The 20,840-nt window shown below is 48.2% G+C and overlaps 1 non-coding gene across 1 annotated transcript; it reads left to right on the top strand.

Moving 5' to 3' along the window:
* Positions 1-19,989: 19,989 nt before the first annotated feature.
* LOC129147292 (small nucleolar RNA U3) lies at positions 19,990-20,197 on the top strand. The gene has a single exon (XR_008554658.1). It is a non-coding gene; the product is annotated as a small nucleolar RNA U3 (small nucleolar RNA).
* The last annotated feature ends 643 nt before the right edge of the window (positions 20,198-20,840 follow it).

The following is a 20,840-nucleotide window of genomic DNA, read 5'->3' as shown; positions in this document are numbered from 1 at the left end:
GCCACACACACACCTGCTGCTCTAACCAGTATGGACATAACAAGGGCCAAGCAGTTAAGCTGTGGATGTTATGCTCTGGGGCATCTTGGTCACAGCTGCCACATGAACTTTGGGTCTATATTTCTCTGAGGCCTAATTCAGGTTAGCCAAATCCCACACACAGCAGCTGAGGGTCAGAGAACAGAACATTTTCCCCCCCATGCAAGAAAATGTAGAAGCAGCCCAAACACAGTAGCACAGACTGAGAGGTTTAAACAACAGGAGTTTAATTTTCACAGTTCTGGAGGTTAAAAGCCCAAGATCAAAGTATCAGCTGTGGAGAGCGGCCACAGTGTTTGGACTAATGAGAGGGCACAGTCCTCTCATGGCCACTTGCAAGTCCCAGCTTGGAGGGCAGAGCCCTCCCAGCACAATGATAGCCAACAGCTGTAGTTGTAAGCTTGAACCTGTGGTCCGAACACCTGGCCCCACGTGCCGAGTGAAGTGGGCTTGATAGAGTTCAGGTGCATGTAATTGAGTAGGATTGAAACCCACGAGAATGTTGTAAACATCTTGATCACGCCCTTACTTTGCCTCGTGGCATCGGCTATAAAATAAAGACACGGCTTGTGGGTGTTGTCACTGTCTCTCCATCAGAGAGGCAGCGTCCCACCGAGACCCAGCTTTCATTCTCTTGTCTGTCTTTTCTCAGTCCTTCACCGCCCACCCTCAGGGTCACCCTTGGCCATGTTGGCGAGGCACAGTCAGCAGGACTAGTTTCTTCTGAGGCCTCTCTCCTTGGCTTGTAGATGGCCAACTTCTCCCTGTGTCTTCCCATGGCCTTCTCTTATCCTAATCTCCTCTTATAAGGACATCGATGATGTTGGACTAAGGCCCACGCACATGATCTCATTTTACCTTTATTATCTGTTTAAAGATCCCATCTCCAAATACACTCACATTCTCAGGTATTGGGGGTTAGCACGTCAATGTATGAACGTGGTGTGTGTTGGATGGGAACACAACTCAGCCCATAAAATACTAGTGATGGTACCTGCAATAATCGCTAACATTTCCTGAAGGGTCACCAAGTAAGTGTTTGGAGTTGTGCCAAGCACTCAACTTGAATTTAATTCTTAAAAACAGTTTTATATGGGAGGTACCATCATTCTTCTCATTTTACATATTAGTGATGAAGGCTTTGGGCGGTTAAGTGGCTTGTCCAAGGTTACATTACTATGAAGTATTGAGTCGAAAGTATAAAGTATAACCTGACGTGACCTCAGGTCTGTCCAGCTTCAAAGATGTCCAAGTGTCAGAGGATCCTGCAGAGGATAATTTTTCTTTTCTTTTTTTTTTTTAGGATAATTTTTCTTTCCTTCAAATTAATAAAAACCTTGAACTAACCCTTAGCACACATACATTGAAGAGAATAAGGTGAAATATCTTTGGAAGAGAAATAATGCCCTGGGTATTTCACATATTAAAGAAAGAATGTAATATATACACCATTTCTGGATGATAGCCAACTTCACAGTTGAAACTAAGCTAAAGAAAAAGAAAAGCAATGAATAATTAAACTTTAATTGTTGATGTTCTTGGCATTGCATTAGAAAACAAATGATGATTATCCATTTTGGAGAAAACCCCAGATCTCAAGAACACACGTTATGCTATGAAATCCGAACCTTACACAAAGACAAGAACCAGGGCTAAATTGAGTCAGTAAGAAACATCTATGTTTATTTTTCTCTACTTTAAATATAAAATTATGTGATTTTATTGATAGGCCACACCTATCTCAAGATTATCTGGTCTAACTTCTTCGTTATCCTTACCTGTGTCAAGATCCCTATTTATTATAATTTATTCAAAAACAGTTTATCAATAATCCAACTGTATCATTTTTAACATAATATCTATTTTACCTATTCTTTCCTCTCTGTCTCTGCTACCTGACCTATCCTAGCTAGATATTAGCCAGCTATTATTAACAGGAAGTAAAATGAGTAACTGTAATCTTGAACAGAATATTTCCAAACATTCCAAATAAACCTAAGTAGGGCCCCTAGTCAGTTTCCCTCAGTGGTTAGAGTGTCAGCCATGGATTGAAGGGTCTCATGTTCCATTCCTGGTCAAGGGCACAGGCTCAATCCCCCATCTGGGTCAGGGCACATTCGGGAGGCAACCAATTGATGTGTCCCTCTCACATTGATGTTTCTCTCTTTCCCTCTCTTTCTCCCTCTCTCTCCCTCTTCCCTCCCTTCCACTCTCTCTAAAAATCAATGGAAAATATCCTTGGGTGAGGATTAAAACAAATAAATAAACCTAAATTGGGCTTCCTCCAAAATGTTAGAAATACTCAGCAAATGTGGCTGGTATTTGAATTAACTAGTTAATGTTAGCTATAGCTCTGTAATTAGCAACACTGAATATGCCATTATCATTACAAAAAAAGGTATACATCGGCCATCTTTTGCACATGGTTGTATCTAAGTTACCATACAAAGCAAGATGGAAAGATTTTGTTTATGCCCTTAAAGAGGCAAAAGAGGCAATATATTAATATCAATAGTCTACTTTGTGTATATTCTGGTTAAAGACCCAAACTGGCAAAAATTGATATTAAACTGCTGACCTTGAATTTATCCACAAAGAGCGTCTAAAGACTGAAATAGAGAAAAAAATACATCATTCCCAACCCAAGCCTTCCATCTGATCTGAACATAAATCCACTTAACGCTGAGTCTCTGAATGCTTAATGCGCAGGGGCTAATAAAACATTTGATAGAAGGATTAAGTGACCAAAGTCAGTAGTGGCTACATTGAGACTTTAACTGCAATAAACATTAGTCAACAAACCCTCTGAGGAAAAATAGTCCCTTTATCATAAGATCAATGCTGCTTGTAAAAATCATAAATAATACAAAACAGGGCTGATGTCAACAGCAATATTACCGCAAAGATACACAGGCTCACAATTTTACACAAAGTACCATTCTATGCCCAGTTTCTACTGGCAGGGAAGAGGGTGCCCACCATCACCCTCCATCATGGAGAACCCCGCTCCCCACACACTCTCTAATCTCCAGACCCTCTCTCCCTTACTTTAATTTCTCCCTCTACTCACTACAATTCCCCAACACTCATTACATCACTCATTATCTCCTCCCTCCCCTCCCCAGCCCACACATTTGAGATTACTTCATTCTCTCCTCCTGGCTACACTATAAGCTCTAGAAGGCAGGTGGCAAATGTTTGGTTAACTTTTCTAGCCACAGTCTAGCATGGTAGTCACTTCATACTGTTTACTTAATGACTACATTATAAATTAGCTCTCTCTTTTTTTTTTTTATCACGTCAATGCCCTCAAATCTGTTGTTGGTAGACCATATCTTTATGCCAGTATATGATGTGTTTCCCTGGTAATAACATTTTAAATGACAAAGCATGTTTTTAAAATGCCTTATCTTTGTTGATAGAATGACCACTGTACACATTGCTGAATATTAAACTGGCTTGTCAGAATAATACTCAATTAAACTAAAATTAGATATTTTCAATGATTGAGTCATCAAGTCTCTGCGGTATCCAAAGAAACATACGCAATGAACAAACAGTCTTTTTTTTTTTTTTTTAACTTTTTCAAGGAGAGGATTTTAGGGGGCACTGAACAATGACTCTTGCGTCTTGGTAGGTGACTCAGAATTTAGGAGCGAGATGACAGAGTGAGAACAAGACTGTCATCTGGAAATTCCCCAAAATGAGTACTTGGGGCCCAGCCCATTTTGAAACTCTGCTGATGGTGTAGACCTGTTGCTAGGTAACCTTGATGATAGGACCACGCGGCTCTCTGCCTCCACAAAGCTGTGTTCCAGCCCAAGTAAACAACCCTGCAGCTTTAAGCAGTCAAAGGGCTGTCAGCACAATATTTTCACTCAGCATCGAAAACCTACCACTTCCAACCGTGGCTGGTACACAGTGCTCTCTTGCTAAGAGGAATCTGCTACTTAAACTACGAGGAGACACACTTGAAAGCAAGGAGGTCACAGACCATCGGACTCTCAGGGCCAAAAGCTCAGAAGACAGAATCCCCATTTTGTGCTTGAGTAGCTGTTTTTCTGCTGAAGCCAAGTGAGGAGTATTGAATGCAGGTGTCCACATTTGCATAAGTACCTCCCACGTTGCAATTCTGCTTGACAGTAACATTGGCTATTCCGGCTTGTTTCTGTTAAGCAAGTGAACTGCTTTCATGGACTAGATGTAACTGAGATCACTGCTCAAGTTGAACTTAAGAGTCTTCCCAGGTCTTGAAACCCTAACCTTATGGCAAAACCTTCTGAGGGGAAGACAGTGAAGGGAGCCATACCAGACCCTGCTCCTGCCCTGCTCTCTTTCTGCCAGTATTCTGAGAGGTTGAGTTTAGAAGTAGCACTTACTGAGATAGGAGTTGTCATTTTGTTGCAGTTCCCTTAAGCTGTTTTGGGTAATTCTTCAAGAAACTAGGAAGCTCCCATTTCTCTCTCTCTCTCTCTCTCTCTCTCTCTCTCTCTCTCTCTCTCTCTCCCCTCTCTCTCTCTCCCCTTCTCTCTCTCTCTCTCTCTCTCCCCTCTCTCCACATATGTATATATGTATTCTTTATCTTTGACTCTGCATTTTTAAATTAATTTTTTTAAAATAAATTAAGTCAGTCCTCTATGTTGCTCCTATTGTGTTAGGGTTTGGTGGGTATTCTGAAATGGACGAGTAAACACCTGGAATAATGATTTCAAGTATGTCCACAAATTCTTTGCCATGCTCCATTTAAAAGGTGAAACCTGCCTGGCCGGTGCTGCTCAGTAGGTTGGGCGTCTTCTTGTGCACTGAAAGGCTGCCAGTTGGATTCCCAGTCAGGGCACATGCCCAGGTTGCAGGCTCTATCCCTGGTAAGGTTTGTGCAGGAGGCAGCCGATGAATGTTCCGCTCTCACATCAATGTTTCTTTCTCTCTCTCTCCCTCTCTTAAAAAAAAAAGGAAAAAGGAAAACCTAATTCTTCTTCTCTTAAGCATGGGCCAGATTTAGTGACTTGCTTAAATCATAAAAACAATAGCTCCTCCCTGGCCCACTCTTTATTGCTTTCTTTGGTGGAAGCAGCACCTATGTCTAAGGACACGGAAGTGGCCCTCTGGAGAAGCCCAGGAGGAGAGGGGCTGGCCCTTGTGCCAAATCCAGCCTGACCTTGCTCTCTCTCTAGGAGTGAGCCTTCTGGGAAGTGAATCCTCTAGCCCAGTGGTCGGCAAACTGCGGCTCTCGAGCCACATGCGGCTCTTTGGCCCCTTGAGTGTGGCTCTTCCACGAAATACCACAGCCTGGGCGAGTCTATTTTGAAGAAGTGGCGTTAGAAGAAGTTTAAGTTTAAAAAATTTGGCTCTCAAAAGAAATTTCCATAGTTGTCCTGTTGATATTTGGCTCTGTTGACTCATGAGTTTGCCGACCACTGGCCTAGCCTGTTAAGCCTTCAGACACAGGGCTACTCTTGGAAACCCTTGTCTCCTCCAGCTCTGATCAGCTGCCCTTGATCCAACTTAGAAACTTAGATTCTCTTCCTGTAGCACAAAGTCTCTCCCGGGAGGAGTCTCAGACCCTCATGCAAATATAGCCATCGTGGGCTGCCCCTTCAGCTCCCAGATGTGCTTGCACATGCCTGCATCCCAGGGGGTATCCTGCTTATTCAGCGTTAAGGTTCGTGTTGGCTTTCTGTGTGCGAGACACAAGAGTAAATGCTTTAGCATGCTCATCTCTGTATTTTTTAATTAAAAATATCTAGTGATGTTTATGATATCTACACGTTTTGGAAAAATCTGCACTACACCAAAAATTATCAGATCATTGAAACTGGCCCTTCATCTTGTTTATGTATTCCTCACAGCAGTGCAGTGAGGAAGCTCGAATTGTTCCTATAGTTCAGGCAAGGAAGCCTAGGCTCAGAGAAGGGTCCCGGACCTTGCCCGAGGTCACACGTAGGCAATGGGTTTGCCCTGGAGAGCCCAGCTGCCTCCTGGAGCTGAGGCCTCAGGCACATACGTTACACAGAGCCCCTTGCATGCTCAGAGGTTGCTTCTACAGTATCCTATGCCCAGGCCTTGCCGAACCGATGATTCTGAAGAGAAGGAAGGGGACTCCAATTATTGCAACTCACAGAGACGGCTGCTAACAACCGTGGGCCTCAGGCCAGATGACTTCCTAATCTTTTCTTAACACCTCCATAATGTCATATAATTACCTTGTGTGTGTGTGTGTGTGTGTGTGTGTGTGTGTGTGTGTGTGTGTGTGTGGTGAGAACATTTAAGACCTACTCTCTTAGCAACTTTCAGGTATATAATCCAGTATTATTAACGAGGACTTCCTATACTCAACTGTGACGTTTGGACTAGTCCAAGGACTGTTACATGACATGTAACAGGACCTAAAGACAGGCTGGCTACTAAGACATTCTTGGACATTTTGATTGCATGAATTAATGGACATCCCTTGCTGGTTTACCTTTTGGTGTTTGGAGAGCAATGACACCCGGGTCACTAATATTAGGGTGAAACTAAAGTGGAAAGCATTCTACCCACATGGTCAGACACCCTGAAAATTACAAGGGAACACACCCCTAGGTCCACAGTGAAGGGAGGAGTGTTAACCCCAAGAGGGGCCATTTTCCTCCTCCGGAATTCTGCAGTGGTTCCTGTTTTTGCATTTTGATGTCTCTCTCATCAAAACCGGTTCTGGGTGTTTTCCAACTGTACTGCACTCTGGGGGGTGGGGGGGGTTAGGGGTGCGCTCCGAATCACATGCATCAGGATCTGCCTGGAGGCCCCTGATTTCTCTTTGTGATACATTCCTTCTCCGACCAATTTTAAATCTTCTCCCGGCGCTGCTTAGTGGTTGGTGAACAGCCTGGAGGACGGAGTGCTAGGTTCTCCCTCCAGTTAGACATCCTGGCTTTGGGCGCACCGGGACTTAGGTTCTCTAAAGTACACCTCTCTCCCACAATCCTCAAAGTCACCTGCAGGCATTAGAGAAGATGTTTTCCCACTTAAAAGTCACCCCCAAAGTTGACTTGCCTTCCCTGATCCACAGCGGGAGAGAAAATTCAGCCCTCGCAGCTCCGGGTTGAATATGCACCCAGCCCACTGCTTCCGTAACAGCGTGGCCAGCCTCTGACTCATCCTCACCTTGCCGATGATTCATGCCTGTGAACAAGCTCAGTGCATCCCCACCACCTCCGCCACCCCCCGGAGTGCTCCCCAGCCATTCTCTGCCACAGCCAGAGCCCCCAGGCCCCCCCCCCCCCACGCTTCTCAGGGCTCAGTTGGGCTTCTCAGAGCATTCCAGACAACCTCCCCAGCCCCTCAGCAAGAGTCGGTGATGCCAATTGGCAGGAGGGGAGGGTTTTCAGAACAAGGGTTTTGCAATCAGGAAAGCCATGGGTCAAGTTTAAGTTTCTTCGCTTGTTGGCTGCATGGCCTTAGATACATTCATTTATTTCTCTAGTTTTCCTCGTGTTAAATGGGAAGAAACTGGCCCTGGTCAGTGTGCTAAGTGGTTGGCCTGTGCATCAAAGGGTCACGGGTTCGATTTCCAGTCCAGAGCATGTACCTGGGTTGCAGGTTATAGCCTCAGCTCTGGTCCAGGTGCATGTGGGAGGCAACCAATCAGTGTGTCTCTCCTGTCTCTCTCTTCCACCTCCCTGCCACTCTCTCTAAAAATCAATGGAAAAAATATTCTTTGGTGAGGATTAACAAAACAAAACAAAACAAAAAGGGGAGAAACTGTACTTATCACGTAGAGGGGTCAGGAGGATTGAGTAACGAGGCATAGAATGCATGCAGCACGGACCTTCTAAGAGGAAGCTATTATTATCGTTTTAACACTCAAGACTCAGCTCTCCTCAGAGGCATTGGTAGCCCCGCCCACTGTGAATAGCCCCAGACCTGCACCCAACTGATCTGCTCCTGTTGTCTCACATTGCACCCCACTTGCTCACTCTTCCCAGCAAGTTCCCAGAACATGCGATCCTCTCTCCTGCCCTGCTGGCATGGCACTGGTTCTTCCTTCTGTGTAGAACACTCTTTCTCTCTTGTCTCCTTCTTCCTTTCTGCCTGGCTCACTTACCTGCCAGGTCTCAGCTTCGCGCCACTTTTAAGGGAAGCCTTGCTGAGCCTGCCCCTCCTCACCACCACCGCCAGGCTTGATCAGTGCTGTTAATTGCTGTACCTCTTTGGAACACCATCCACAATTAGAATCGCTTCGTTATGAACTTAACCATTGTTATGTGTCTATCCCCAATCCCAAACCATAAGTTTCATGAGGGCAGAAATTGTATGCTTCGTGGTGTTCTCACCTATAAAATGGCTTGTCACATAGAATGAGAGAAAGGGAGAGGGGAGGAGAGGAGAGGAGAGGAGAGGAGAGGAGAGGAGAGGAGAGGAGAGGAGAGGAGAGGAGAGGAGAGGAGAGGAGGGGAGAGGAGAGGAGAGGAGAGGAGAGGGGAGGAGAGGAGAGGGGAGGAGAGAGTGAGAGAGGGATAAAGGAGGAGGAGGAGGAGGAGGAGGAGGAGGAGGAGGAGGAGGAAGAGGAGGAGGAGGAGGAGGAGGAAAGAGGAAGGGATGGGAGGGGAGGGAGAGGAGAGAAGAGAGAGAAGAGGAAGGAAGAAAGGAAAGAAGGAACTCTGGTGGCAGTGGTGGAGGGAGGGAGGGAGGGAAGCTGATTCTTGGCTACATAGGACCCATCTAAATCATACCATTCTAGCTCTTGGCCACCGGCTCAGCTCACAGGACCTGACTTCTGTATCTACTTGCCTACACAGCTTGAAGCCTGTTTCCGGATCTCAGCCAGGCTTACGGGGCCCAACACCAAACCTAGTCCTTCCAGACCTTTCCTTGGAGGATTAGCTGCTGCTCCAAAACTACCAGGCAGTGTCTGAAGTCCTGCAAGGGGGCATAGGCTAAGCTCCTTAAACATACCCCAGCCACCTGCCTGCCTCTGCATACCTCCTCACACGTGGTGTCCTATTCCCTAGTTAGCACGTAGCCATGATGGCTGCCTGGACCTCCGCCAATGTCCCAACCCCTTCTGGTGAAGCCCCAGGCCTCTCCTCCATTGCCGTGTGGCAGGAGCCCCATCGGGCCTCTTGCTCCTGGTGCTGGGCTCCCGGGGAGACAGGGTTCCGGGTCACCATCAGTACTCGTAGGACAGCCACACAGCCTAAATCTTGGCAACATCCTGGGATCATTTCTCACGAACTTCCCATGGAATATCTCAGAGACATGACTTTTCTATGAATTTTAAAAAGATTACATTTTCACAAAGTTTTTTTACTAGCTTAGCATTTACCTACCACAACCATGTTAAAGTAATCCATATACCACCCCCACCCCAACTCAACACACCCATATTTTAGCCTGACTACACCTATGCCAATCCCCAGGTATAGCTTTGTTTCTGTGGGAAATGCACGCCCAGATCCAATCAAGCAACCTAAGAGCCCTTGGAACCTCAGTCTTGGGGAGCGGAGGATGGCCTGTCTGTCCGCCAGACCATAGTTGACTATGGGAAAAGTTTCAGGAGGGCTGTAGTTTAAGTTCAACTTTAAAGCAATGAGCCTGGTTTAGGTATGTGGTTGGAGAAATCAACTGCTCACCAGGTGGCTCTCCTTCATGTCTCCCACCATGCTGCACCATCCACCGCCACGTCTTAGGATTCACCTGAATGGGACACCTGCTCCCTTTCCCTTCACCTGATTAGACTCAGCCCACCCTTTAGGTCCATCCTTGGAGCTTCCTGAGACTTCTCCAGACTGTACCCCACGTTGCCCTTCTAAACTCTTCGGATATTCAGCACAAGTCACTGTCTCAGTTTGCTCTAGGGCCGTGGTCGGCAAACTGCGGCTCTCGAGCCACATGCGGCTCTTTGGCCCCTTCAGTATGGCTCTTCCACAAAATACCACGGCCTGGGCGAGTCTATTTTGAAGAAGTGGCATTAGAAGAAGTTTAAGTTTAAAAAAATTTGGCTCTCAAAAGAAATTTCAATCGTTGTACTGTTGATATCTGGCTCTGTTGACTAATGAGTTTGCCCACCACTGCGCTAGGACTATCTCATACATCCTTGATCCTTTTATGGAATTGGAACTGAAGTCCTGGCCGTCTCCTACCCCACGCTATCTATCGCACACTCCCTACCTCCTTAATCTCACAGGAGATGGGAGAATTACATGGCACCAGCCAAGAAAGCCCCAGTATCGTATGTGTCAACAAAAGGTGTGGTTGTTTATATCCACCAAAGGTCTCTGCTCAGGAGGGGGAACCACATGCTTTCTAGGAAGGAAGGGCATCTTATTAGTTCAGCGAGCTCAGCTGTTGGGTTGTGTGGGGTGACAGGTAGAGAGGACAGTCAGAGAGGCCCAGAGGAGGCCAAATAAGAGAGGCTGAGGGAGATACACGGCTGAAGGGTTCTCATACAGCAGAATGGCTGGAAAGAGGAGGTTGTTGGAGGAGAGCATGTGAGGCTACAAGTTTGAAAAGAGAGAGGGGGAGGAATGGGAAAGTGAAGATGACGGAGAGATGGAGCAGCCATCCTAAGGGTTGAAACTCTGGGGTAAAGAAAGACGTGTTTAAAGACAATTTTAAAGAAGATTGCCCCACGTGGCATAGTCTATGACCTCTTTCTCCTCTTCCTTCGAAACCTTCAGTAAAAATCCACCCTGGTCCTTGATGTTTTCAGAATCAGATGGGTGGTGTTCTCGGTTCCTTTTTTTTTCAAGAAGACAACAGGTGTGGCAGTTCTCGTGGTGGGTGTGGGGCAAACACACAGCCTCCCAAGGAAGCCCAGCGTGGGGACAAATAGGGTTTCTTCCTTCCTTTTATTGAGGGTGTCAGAGTCATTCTTCACTGGTGTAAAGATTTAAAGAAGAAAACTACCACTTGGGAAAACGAAAAACCAAATGCTACCCCAAGTCCCACCAGGTTAACACTACTTCTCCTTATATCTCTCGAATCCTCACTGAACCTCTGAGAAATGTGTTCCTAACCCAGGACACAGAGAGATTTCTGAAACAAGGGCGAACCCAGATCTTTGACAACCTAAGTTGTACCCATGGACAGCTGGTTGCTGCTTACTTGTGGCTCAATTAACAGGAAAAGCAAGAAATAATAATAATAAAAAGTCCACCAGTTCTGAAGAACTCTTTCCTGCCCCTTCTCACAAAGGCCCCGGGGTGAGAAGGAGCGCCCACTGAGTGGGAGAGCACTGGGCCCCAGCAGCCCTGCCCTGCGGGCTGCACGGCAGGCTCACACTTACTTAATTTGAGAAACTGGAGCAAGCCAAGAGCAACAGCTTGTGATTTGTGGGTGTCAACCCTGCCAGAAAGCAGCAGGCCTGTAGGCGACAGATGGGAGGGGGCGGTATCCCTTAGCTGCGGTGGAGGGAAGGCCAAGGGCCTCTTCCATTGTGGAACTGGTGGCCACGCTGGGGTGGCCCTCAGGAAAGTCTGAGTCTGCGGATCTCTGAGCCTGAAGGTCAGGTGCGGTGACTTTTAACATAAACTCTTATGCCTGTAACGCAGGCTCAGCGCCTGCTCTTGTGGCCTTGGGCTGAAGACACTGGCCACAGCGATGATTTGCATTCACCAAAAATAGTCTCTTCAGCATCTGAAAGTGAGATCGGGAAGGAAGAGCCACGTTCAATCTCTCATTCTCTTGCTGCTGGGTTTCTCCATGGGACCGAACGGATCACCTCGGCCTTGGCTCTTCCCTCTTGCTTCCGTCGCACCTGCTCAGGCTTAGTTACCTTCACGCGACAAAAATTCATTTTGGACCATTTATGCACCAGACACTGTGGTAGACACTGGGGTTCAACGGTGGACAAAATAGACATGGCTCCTGCCCTCAAGGATCTTAGAGTTTAGTTGGGTGTGTATTCGTTTCCCATGGCGGCCATAACAAAGTATCACCAACGAGTGGCTGACAACACCGGAAATGTATTGGCTCAGAGTTGTGGGTGCCAGAGTCCAAATCAAAGTGTTGGTGGGGCTGAGCTCCTTCCAAAGGTTCTAGTGAAAAATCCCTCCTGCCCCTCCCGGCTTCTGCTGGTTCCTGGCAGTCCTTGGCGTTCTGGACACTCCTTGGCCTGTAGATGCCTCACTCCCATCTCTGCTGCGTCTCCACATGGCTTTCACCCCTGTGTGTCTGTGTCTGTGTCCAAAGTTCTTTTTTGAAATGTATTTTATTGATTTTTTACAGAGAGGAAGGGAGAGGGATAGAGAGCTAGAAACATCGATGAGAGAGAAACATCGACCAGCTGCCTCCTGCACGCCCCCCACTGGGGATGCGCCCGCAACCAAGGTACATGCCCTTAGACCGGAATCGAACCTGGGACCCTTGAGTCCGCAGGCCCACACTCCATCCACTGAGCCAAACCAGCTAGGGCCAAAGTTCTTTCTTCTTATGAGGACACCAGTCACATTGGATTTAGAACTCACCCCAAATCAATCTGACCTCATCTTAACCAATTACACCTGTAAAGACAGTATTTCCAAAAAAGGGCACAATCTGAGGTTCCAGGTGGATAGAATGTGGGGGAGGGAGGGAGGCACAGTTCAATCAGGTACAGAGTATCAAATGATAAACCAATAAACATACAAGTGAAAAGGGATGGGGCAGGGTTATATGGCAAGTATGGATCTGCCTGTTTTCTGCGTGTTTCCGCCTCCATCTTCCTTCTCGCTAGGGCACCTGGTCAGTACACACCAGAGCAGAAACAACAAAAGGACACAGGACTGTCGGGGCCACAGGAAGGTCCTCGGATGCATACAGCTTGCATCCTCTCCCAGCTAAGATCCCAGGTGAGCCAGGTCCTAGAGGGGCACATTCTATGGGGAGGACCAGGGAAAGGAGTGGCTGGGCTGCCCTTGAGTGGGGGCCCCTCCCACCCCCCACCCCATAACTCTCCACCTTGTCAAGAGTCCCAGGCACGTGTCCCTCTAAACCAAGGGGACGTGGACACCCCTGTGGAGATGAGGAATAAGAGGAACTGAACAGAACCCACTGGATTTCCATCTGAGCCGAGGCCCTGGTGGACACACCAGCGCTGTATGACATATGTGACTCTATGTGATTACAGACGGTGAGAGGAACAGAACCCGTGCCCTCACACGGAATCACAGACGGGCTGCTTTGGAATGAGGACCAGAGAGGAGCTCTCCAAGGAAGTGACTCTCAGGTGGGACATCGGGATGGGAGAAGGTTCACAGGCAGAGGGGCAGGGTGAGGAACAGCGGGTGTCCTGGTCCTGAGTGGGGAGAGCTGGGTCCTCTCAGCCTCTGGACTGAGGCCCTGAGCTGAGGGAAGCAAGCTCGGGAGTCACACGAGGTGGGGTGGAGAGGGAGGCAGGGCTGGCAGGTCACGGTGAGGAATTTGGAGGTCAAGTCAATAGGACTCCATGACAGAACGATGGCAGGTGGCAGAGGGGTGTCAGGTCTGGATGAGAAAGAGAAGCATCAAGAATGACTCAGCAGACGGAAGGCGGAGGAGCAGGCTTGGGGCAGGAGGGCATCGAGCAGTCATCTGGGGACATGTGAAGTTTAAGGTCTTTCTGGCTGGCCGTGTGGAAACCCCAAGTGGGCAGGTGAATGGCTGAGTCTGAGCTCAGAGAGAAACTCAGGGCCAGAGACACACATGTGGGCGTTACCTCAGGAGGGTCAACCAGGGTCAGCCCATCCAAGTCAGCTGGGTGGCACAGGGGAGAGCAATGGGTTTTATTTTTAATAAAAAAAAAATAAACAAAAGCAAAACACATTCATTATAAAAATGTCAAAAATTCAGACCAGCAGTAAGAGGGTAAAGGGGGAAGGAACATTTACACAAAGCTGTACTGTAAACATGTCTCCGTGTCAATATTTATCCTACAACAGTGTTCCACAGCTGACGGGGTTCCCATCAGAGCAGCATTTAGGTTGTTCCCAATATTCCCCCTTTCTAAACAGCACTGAGCCGAACCGTCTTGTAGCTTTTGTGTATAATCTTTCATCATTTCTCCAGGATAAATGCCCACAAGATTAAAGAGGTGTATGCTTCCCACAGCTTTTGGTCACCATCACGGCACGGCCCTCCAAAATGGTTGGGCCTGTTTATGAAGCTATAGGTGTGGTTTGACCACGAGGAGCGCTCAGACAGGGTGGGGTTCCCTCCAGACCGCCCCCCACCCCGTGCCCACGGGGACAGGCAGATCCATGGGGTGGGGGTTGTAGTCTCTGGGAAACGCTCCGGTGCTCATGTCTGCATGGGGAGCTTGCAGGCCGAGAATGTTCCGAGAGGAGTGGTTCTCCTGTGAGCAGAGGGCGGTCAGGATGGGAGGCGGCCCTCTCGGGGAGCTCGGGGCTCCCCGCTGCTTGGACCTTCCATGACTGCAGGTGGGTCTGTGTTGCTGAGCCTTTATTTTATTTTATTTTTTTTTTTTTTTTTCCTGTGAAATATTTCTTTTTTTATTGTTTAAAGTATTACGTATAGTACCGAGTCTTTATTTTATAGCCAGATTCCACGAGGCAAAGGGCGTGGTCAAGATGTTTACAACAGCTCTAGCCGGTTTGGCTCAGTGGATAGAGCGTCGGCCTGCAGACTGAGGGGTCCCGGGTTCGATTCCGGTCAAGGGCATGTACCTCGGTTGTGGGCACATCCCCATTGGGAGGTGTGCAGGAGGCAGCTGATTGGTGTTTCTCTCTCATCGATGTTTCTGACTCTCTATCCTTCTCCCTTACTCTCTGTAAAAAATCAATAAAATATATATTTTTTAAAATGATGTTTACAACATTCCCGTGGGTTTCGAATCTACTCAATTACATGCACCTGAACTCTATGAAGCCCACATCACTCAGCCACGTGGGACCACAGGTTCGGACCATAGGTTCAAGCTTATAACCATAGCCTTTGGCTATAATTGTGTTGGGAGGGCTTTGCCTTCCAAGCTGGGACTTGCACGTGGCTTTGCCACGAGAGGACCCTGCCTCTCATTATTCTGAGGCTTGAACTTGTCCAATGTAGCCGCTCTCCACACCTGTGCTTCTGGGGTGTTCTTAAAATGCAGATGCAGTTTCTGCAGGCCGGAGCAAGCCTGGGGCAGGTCAGGGGCAGGTCAGGGGCAGGCCTGGGGCAGGCCTGGGGCAGGTCAGGGGCAGGCCTGGGGCAGGGCCTGAGAGTCCCCACTTCTAACAAGCTCTCCCGTGATTCTGAGGCTGCTGGTCCGAGGGCCACCCTGAGTAGCAAATCTTTAAACCACTTAAGGCAACGTCAGATCCATTATCCCATTGTGGCCCCCAGTTCCTCTCTCGGAAAACTGGCAGGCATTGCTAGCCTCATTTTCAGGTGAGAAAACCAAGGTCCCAGACTCTCACGTCCGAGGTTTGCACCCTGGAACCCAGGGGCTGCTGGCCCTGTGCCGCCTTATCAAGAGGTGCTGGCAGCCGAAACAGAGGACCAAGGCGGCCCCCTGATTAATCCCTGCCTTCGGGTTTTATCACAGACCTCAGGGCCCTCCCTGCTCCAGTCCTGATGTGAGGGAGACCATGGCTGCTGGGGTCTCCCTCCCGTCCAGGACGCTGATAAGAAAACAGATGTGAACTGGCAATGCCTCCGAGAGTTGTCGGGCCAGCATTGGGCGATAAGGATAAGGAAAGAATAACACGGAGCTTAGCAACCCCTCTCACTCCCCTCCTCCGCTTTAAAAAATAAAAGTCTCCCAACCTCCCTCCCTTGGGGAAGGGGAAATGGGGCGCGGGCTTTTCTTGGCTTGCTTCCAGCCAGGGCAGCTGGAATCTATTTGGCACATTCACGGCCTCTCTTTCCTGGTATTGGCTGGCCCTGGAAGAGCTGCAAGATCCCTGTCCCCCCCTCTTGGGCCCCTTCCTCCCGGGCCACCCTTTAGCTCTGCCTCCCCCTCTACTGCGTGGGTAAGTTTGGGAAGGTGGTATGATTCCAAGGGATAAGGAACTCCTTTGGGAGGTCCCACCCCACATCCTATCAGACGCATTGGAAAGCAATCCCCATGTGATGTAGTCAACATTTGGCCAACTTGAACCAACACTATTTGTTATTTTGGATGTAAACTAATGGGAGCTTTACAATTCTGCTTTTGAAATGGTTCGCCTCCAAGAAAGACGTCCAATGTATGATTGGCCATGATTTCTCAACACCCGATATGCACACTAGGACAGCTTTGCAAAGTAAGAAGAAACAAGCCTTCTGGCGTTTAAGCACCCTGAATTTTTTATGACTTCCAAATGTATTCCTAAAGTTTAATGTGATATTTTTGTAGGCATTTAATCCAACCTTCATTCATTTCAATTTACAGTTTTCTTTTCCTATTTTTGGAGTTCCTATGATTTTTTTTTTTTTTTTAGAAGAGGTTTAAACATGTTTGTAGACCCTTAAGGGTACTTAATGGCTAAAACGGCCCTGGTGAGGGAGGGTAAGGCTGGAGAGAATTCCTGCAGCTGACGGATGGCGCCCAAGGACACCACTTACCAGCCAGGGGGACCTTCACAGCTTATACCTTAGTCCCCGCATTTCCTTATCTCCAGGGATCCAGTTTCATCCAAGAATTTGGTTGCCATGGTGACGGGGAAATTTAAAACTATGTGGAGAAAGCCAGGGAGCATCACCAGGTCCAGGGGCTTTGTTCAAATCGAGTAAATTTTAATTACAGGAAATGAAGTGAGCGGTGGGCAAGGGGAGTGCAGCCTAGTCAGGATTGAAAAGGAGCCACTGCGGGGAGGGGGGACAGGGTGGCTGTGGGACAGGGGCCTGGGGCCTGGGCAGCTGCGGGAAGGCCCTGATGTAGGTTAGTCCTGTGGGCTTGGGCGTTAGATGGCCTTTCAGTCCTGGCTCATCTCCCTTATCATGTGACCCTGGGCAAATAATTTCACCTTTCTGTGCCTTCGTTTCATCTGCATGATAAGGTAATAGTAATAATGCCAGCCTCCTAGGGTTGTTGTTGGATTAAATGAGATACTGCATGTAAAGTGATTGATATATACTAGATGCTCAAATAGTATTGCATTCACATATGTATATATTTATTAAATGCTATCAAAATAATAGCTGTTTTATCTATTTATGTTATATTCATATTATTTCTTACTTTTATTATTCTGGGTGGAGCCATTCCCAGGATCTCTGCCCTCACATAGTACCACATGCCTCCCGTCCTAAGAGAGAAGAAAATGCTTTTTTCACCCTGGCTGGTGTGGCTCAGTTGGTTGAGCATCATCTGATACGGGAAGCAACCCATTGATTGATGTTTCTGTCTCACATCCATGTTTCTCTCTCTCTCCCTTCCTCTCTAAAATCAATAAAAACATATTTAAAGAAAAAAAAAGAAAAGAAAATGTGTTTGTTTTTTCCTGATGACTCCAGTGTATGTTAGGGCCCTCAGACACCCACAGCTCTTATCTGCTCAGCTAAATCTAGTAGCAAACACTGGCTGAGGGAGTGTTTCCTAACAGAAAAGCTAAAGGATGAAAACAAAGCCCCCCAAGAAATATCAAGCCAGGTGACTTTGCTATAGCAAGGGTAATGAGACGACAATTAAGGCAAATGTCCTGGTTGGTGATTCTGAAACCCAGGCGTAGAGCGGAATAACCCAGAGTCCTCCACTGAACCCCGGGAGATGGGAGGCGCGGCTCGAGGATTTCCAGGGAGGCCTTGCTTCCACCCCCACTCTGTCGGCCACAGGTGGGTGTAAGGGGGCCCAAGAAATGGGTCAACCACATAGCCAAGACGAAAACCCGCCGGCCACTGGCACTACAGGTGATTTCAATGCACAGCTAAATTCAAAAACTGCTCTCCTGGGGCAGGAGGGAAAGAAAATGGACGTCTCATAAACTGAGAAAGAGACAGAAGGAAGCAAACAAAACGTCTGACAGTGGCCCGGCCGGCGTGGCTCAGGGGTTGAGCGTCCACCTATGAACCAGGAGGTCACGGTTCAATTTGCGGTCAGGGCACTTGCCCGGGTTGTGATCTTGGTCCCCAGTGGGGGGGCGTGCAGGAGGCAACCAATCAATGCTTCTCTCTCATCATGGATGTTTCTATCTCTCCCTCTCCCTTCCTCTCTGAAATCAATAAAAATATATATTTTTAAAAAACACACAAATATCTGGCCGTGGGTGAGACACTTACTGTTTACCGCGTGATCACACACACCTGTGTCCACCTTCAGCGTCCCACATCCCCACGCTCAGGCCTCCCCTGGCCCGTGCAGCGCTCCAGGTTATCATGTGCCCACATGTCTCCTCAACTAGACCGGGGGCATGGGTTTCCATATCTCCATCCCTGAATCCCAAGTGCCAGCCCGGTGCTGGGCACCGAGTAGGAAGTGTTGGTTAAATGCAGTTGCAGAGGAGATCGGTGCCAAAGGAGAAAATGACAGAGGAGCGAGTCCCTGTCCTTCAGCTTCCGCCTCTCAGCAGCTGGGTGACCGTGGACGGGATCCCTCACCTCTCCAGGCCTCGCTCGCCTTGTTTGTAAAACAGCGTTCAGGATTGCAACCCCCTCAGATGCTCGGTGTGAGGGTGGTGTGAGCTAATCTACCCAAATGGGCTTAGAAGGGGGTCTGACTCACAGTAAGTCCTGGGTTAGCATTGTTGCTCTTTTGTTAGTAAGACAACAAGAGACCCACCCCTGAAAGGACGCGAGGGCAGAAACGCGCAATCACAGCAAGAAGGGCGCGAGGGGGAGTGCGATGGAGACAGAAAAGTTTCCCCGTAGACCGCAGCCGGGAAACTTCAAAGCAGGTAAACATCGGAGGGTGACATTTAAGTTGTGACAGAGCAGGCGGGAACATCGCTGCTGTAGCCTCGGCAGGCTCAGGCAGGAAATGGGGTCAGCAGGAGCTGAGCGGTTGGTTGACACAGGTGACTTAAGGAGTCCCACGGTGCCAGGCCGAGGCTGGTGTTTTGAAGGGGCCTGGAGGGTGTGTGTGGGAGAGAAAGACAGGTACACCGGGGCAGTCTGAGATGCACCAGATAATACCTGACTCCTGCAGGCAGCTCCTTCTGATTGCTTTATCTTGCACCGAAGTTTCTGTAATTCAAAAGATATGTTGCAGCAGCCACGTGATAAGATTTCAAAGATATAGAGGCGATTTGAAGCTCTACAGGGAAAAGCCCATCCACAGTAAGACTAAGAGGGAGATAATGCCGTGAATTTCAGCTCAGCCATTCAAGGTTTAGGTTTATTTCTCGTGACAATGGAACCCAGACCACTCCGATGACACCAAAACCAGGTGTCTAATTCGTGGATGACCTGGACCCTGCTGGCTCTTTCTCCATTCACTAGCTCCTCTGAGAAGGTGATCAGACATAGAAAACATGGAGAGATGCCAATTATTCAAATCTAATAATAACAAAGGAAGCACTTTGAGCCTGCCCTCCGAGGACCCTGGGTGATGTAGGCCATGGCTCAGGGGAACTCCAGGATCCCTGCTGTTGTTAAGACTCTAGGATTCAAACCCTGCCCTCCACCTGGGGATGGTGCTGTGGGTCCCCCCTCAGGAAAGGGGGCACCAGGTGTTTGCTTGGATTCCTCTGAGACTGGTCTGATCCTTTGTGAGGTGTGTGATCAGAGTTGGAAGAACAGCCCATGATTAAAGAATGTTACATCATTTCTCTCCTACCCCTGGCCAATGCCCACAGTTCTGTAGTCAGATCATCAGCCCTTGTCTGAAGGCCCTGACTACCATTACAGTCTTCCGTCACATACATTTATCTCGTATAATTGCAAGTTACCTTAGAAATCGAGGGATCTGAGGAGAGGGGCTCAGAATCTGGTGGGGGTGAGGCAGGGACAGGGAGCAGGGACACCTTGCAGAGGAGTGGAAGGGAAGCCAGAGTGGCCAAAGTACCTCACCCCTCTCCCACGTTTAAATTCCTTCCAGGTCTCTACTGCCCTGAGAATGAAATCCACGTGGCCTTGTTATTAAGAATGTCACCCCCAAAGCCTATACTTTCAGGGATCATCTCTATGGTTTGTTACCAGAGAAGTTTCTCTGAATGTGCAGAGCCCCCGAGACCACGAGGCGGAGGCGCAGCATTCTCTCCTGAGCGTGGAGCTGGCTTTTGGTGTTCCTTTTGCAACCACCACGAGCCACTGATGATCGCCCTTTTCTCCCTTTGGGAGAGTAAGAGGGAGAGGATGCAGTGGTTTCTGTTACAAAAAAAAAAAAAAAAAAGTCATCCCAGCCCTAGCTGGTTTGGCTCAATGGTTATAGTACTGGCCCTTGCACTGAAGGGTCTCAGGTTCAATTCAGGTCAAGGGCACGGACCTTGGTTGCAGGCTCCTTCCCCGGCCCTGGTCAGGAGGCCACCAATCACTGTGTCTCTCCCACCTCAATGTTCCTCTCTCTGTCTCTCCCCATCCCTCCCTTCCACTCTCTAAGAATCAATGGGAAAAATATCCTCAGGTGAGGATTAACAACAACAAAAAGAATGCCACCTCCAAATGCAAAAGACACAAGATGTGGCAGGAACACGAGTTGCTGGAGGGCAGAACTGTTTTCCAACCTGGAAATCCTCTCAACTATCGACCACTTCTCATAGCTCTCATCAGCTTAAATCTGAACCCTTGTTACAGGCAACAGAGTTTGTGAGCTAAGAGAACTACCCAATGCAGACAGGCTCTGAAATGTGAGAGCAAACTTTCATCCTTGTACTATTTCTTTTTTTTTTTTTAATATATTTTATTGATTTTTTTACAGAGAGGAAGGGAGAGGGATAGAGAGCCAGAAACATCAATGAGAGAGAAACATCGACCAGCTGCCTCCTGCACACCCCCCACCGGGGATGTGC

Source organism: Eptesicus fuscus, chromosome 19 (assembly GCF_027574615.1).
Source record: "Eptesicus fuscus isolate TK198812 chromosome 19, DD_ASM_mEF_20220401, whole genome shotgun sequence".
Classification (NCBI taxonomy): Eukaryota; Metazoa; Chordata; class Mammalia; order Chiroptera; family Vespertilionidae; genus Eptesicus; species Eptesicus fuscus.
Note: the sequence above shows the minus strand (reverse complement) of the source record. Positions and strands in the feature narration are given on the sequence as shown.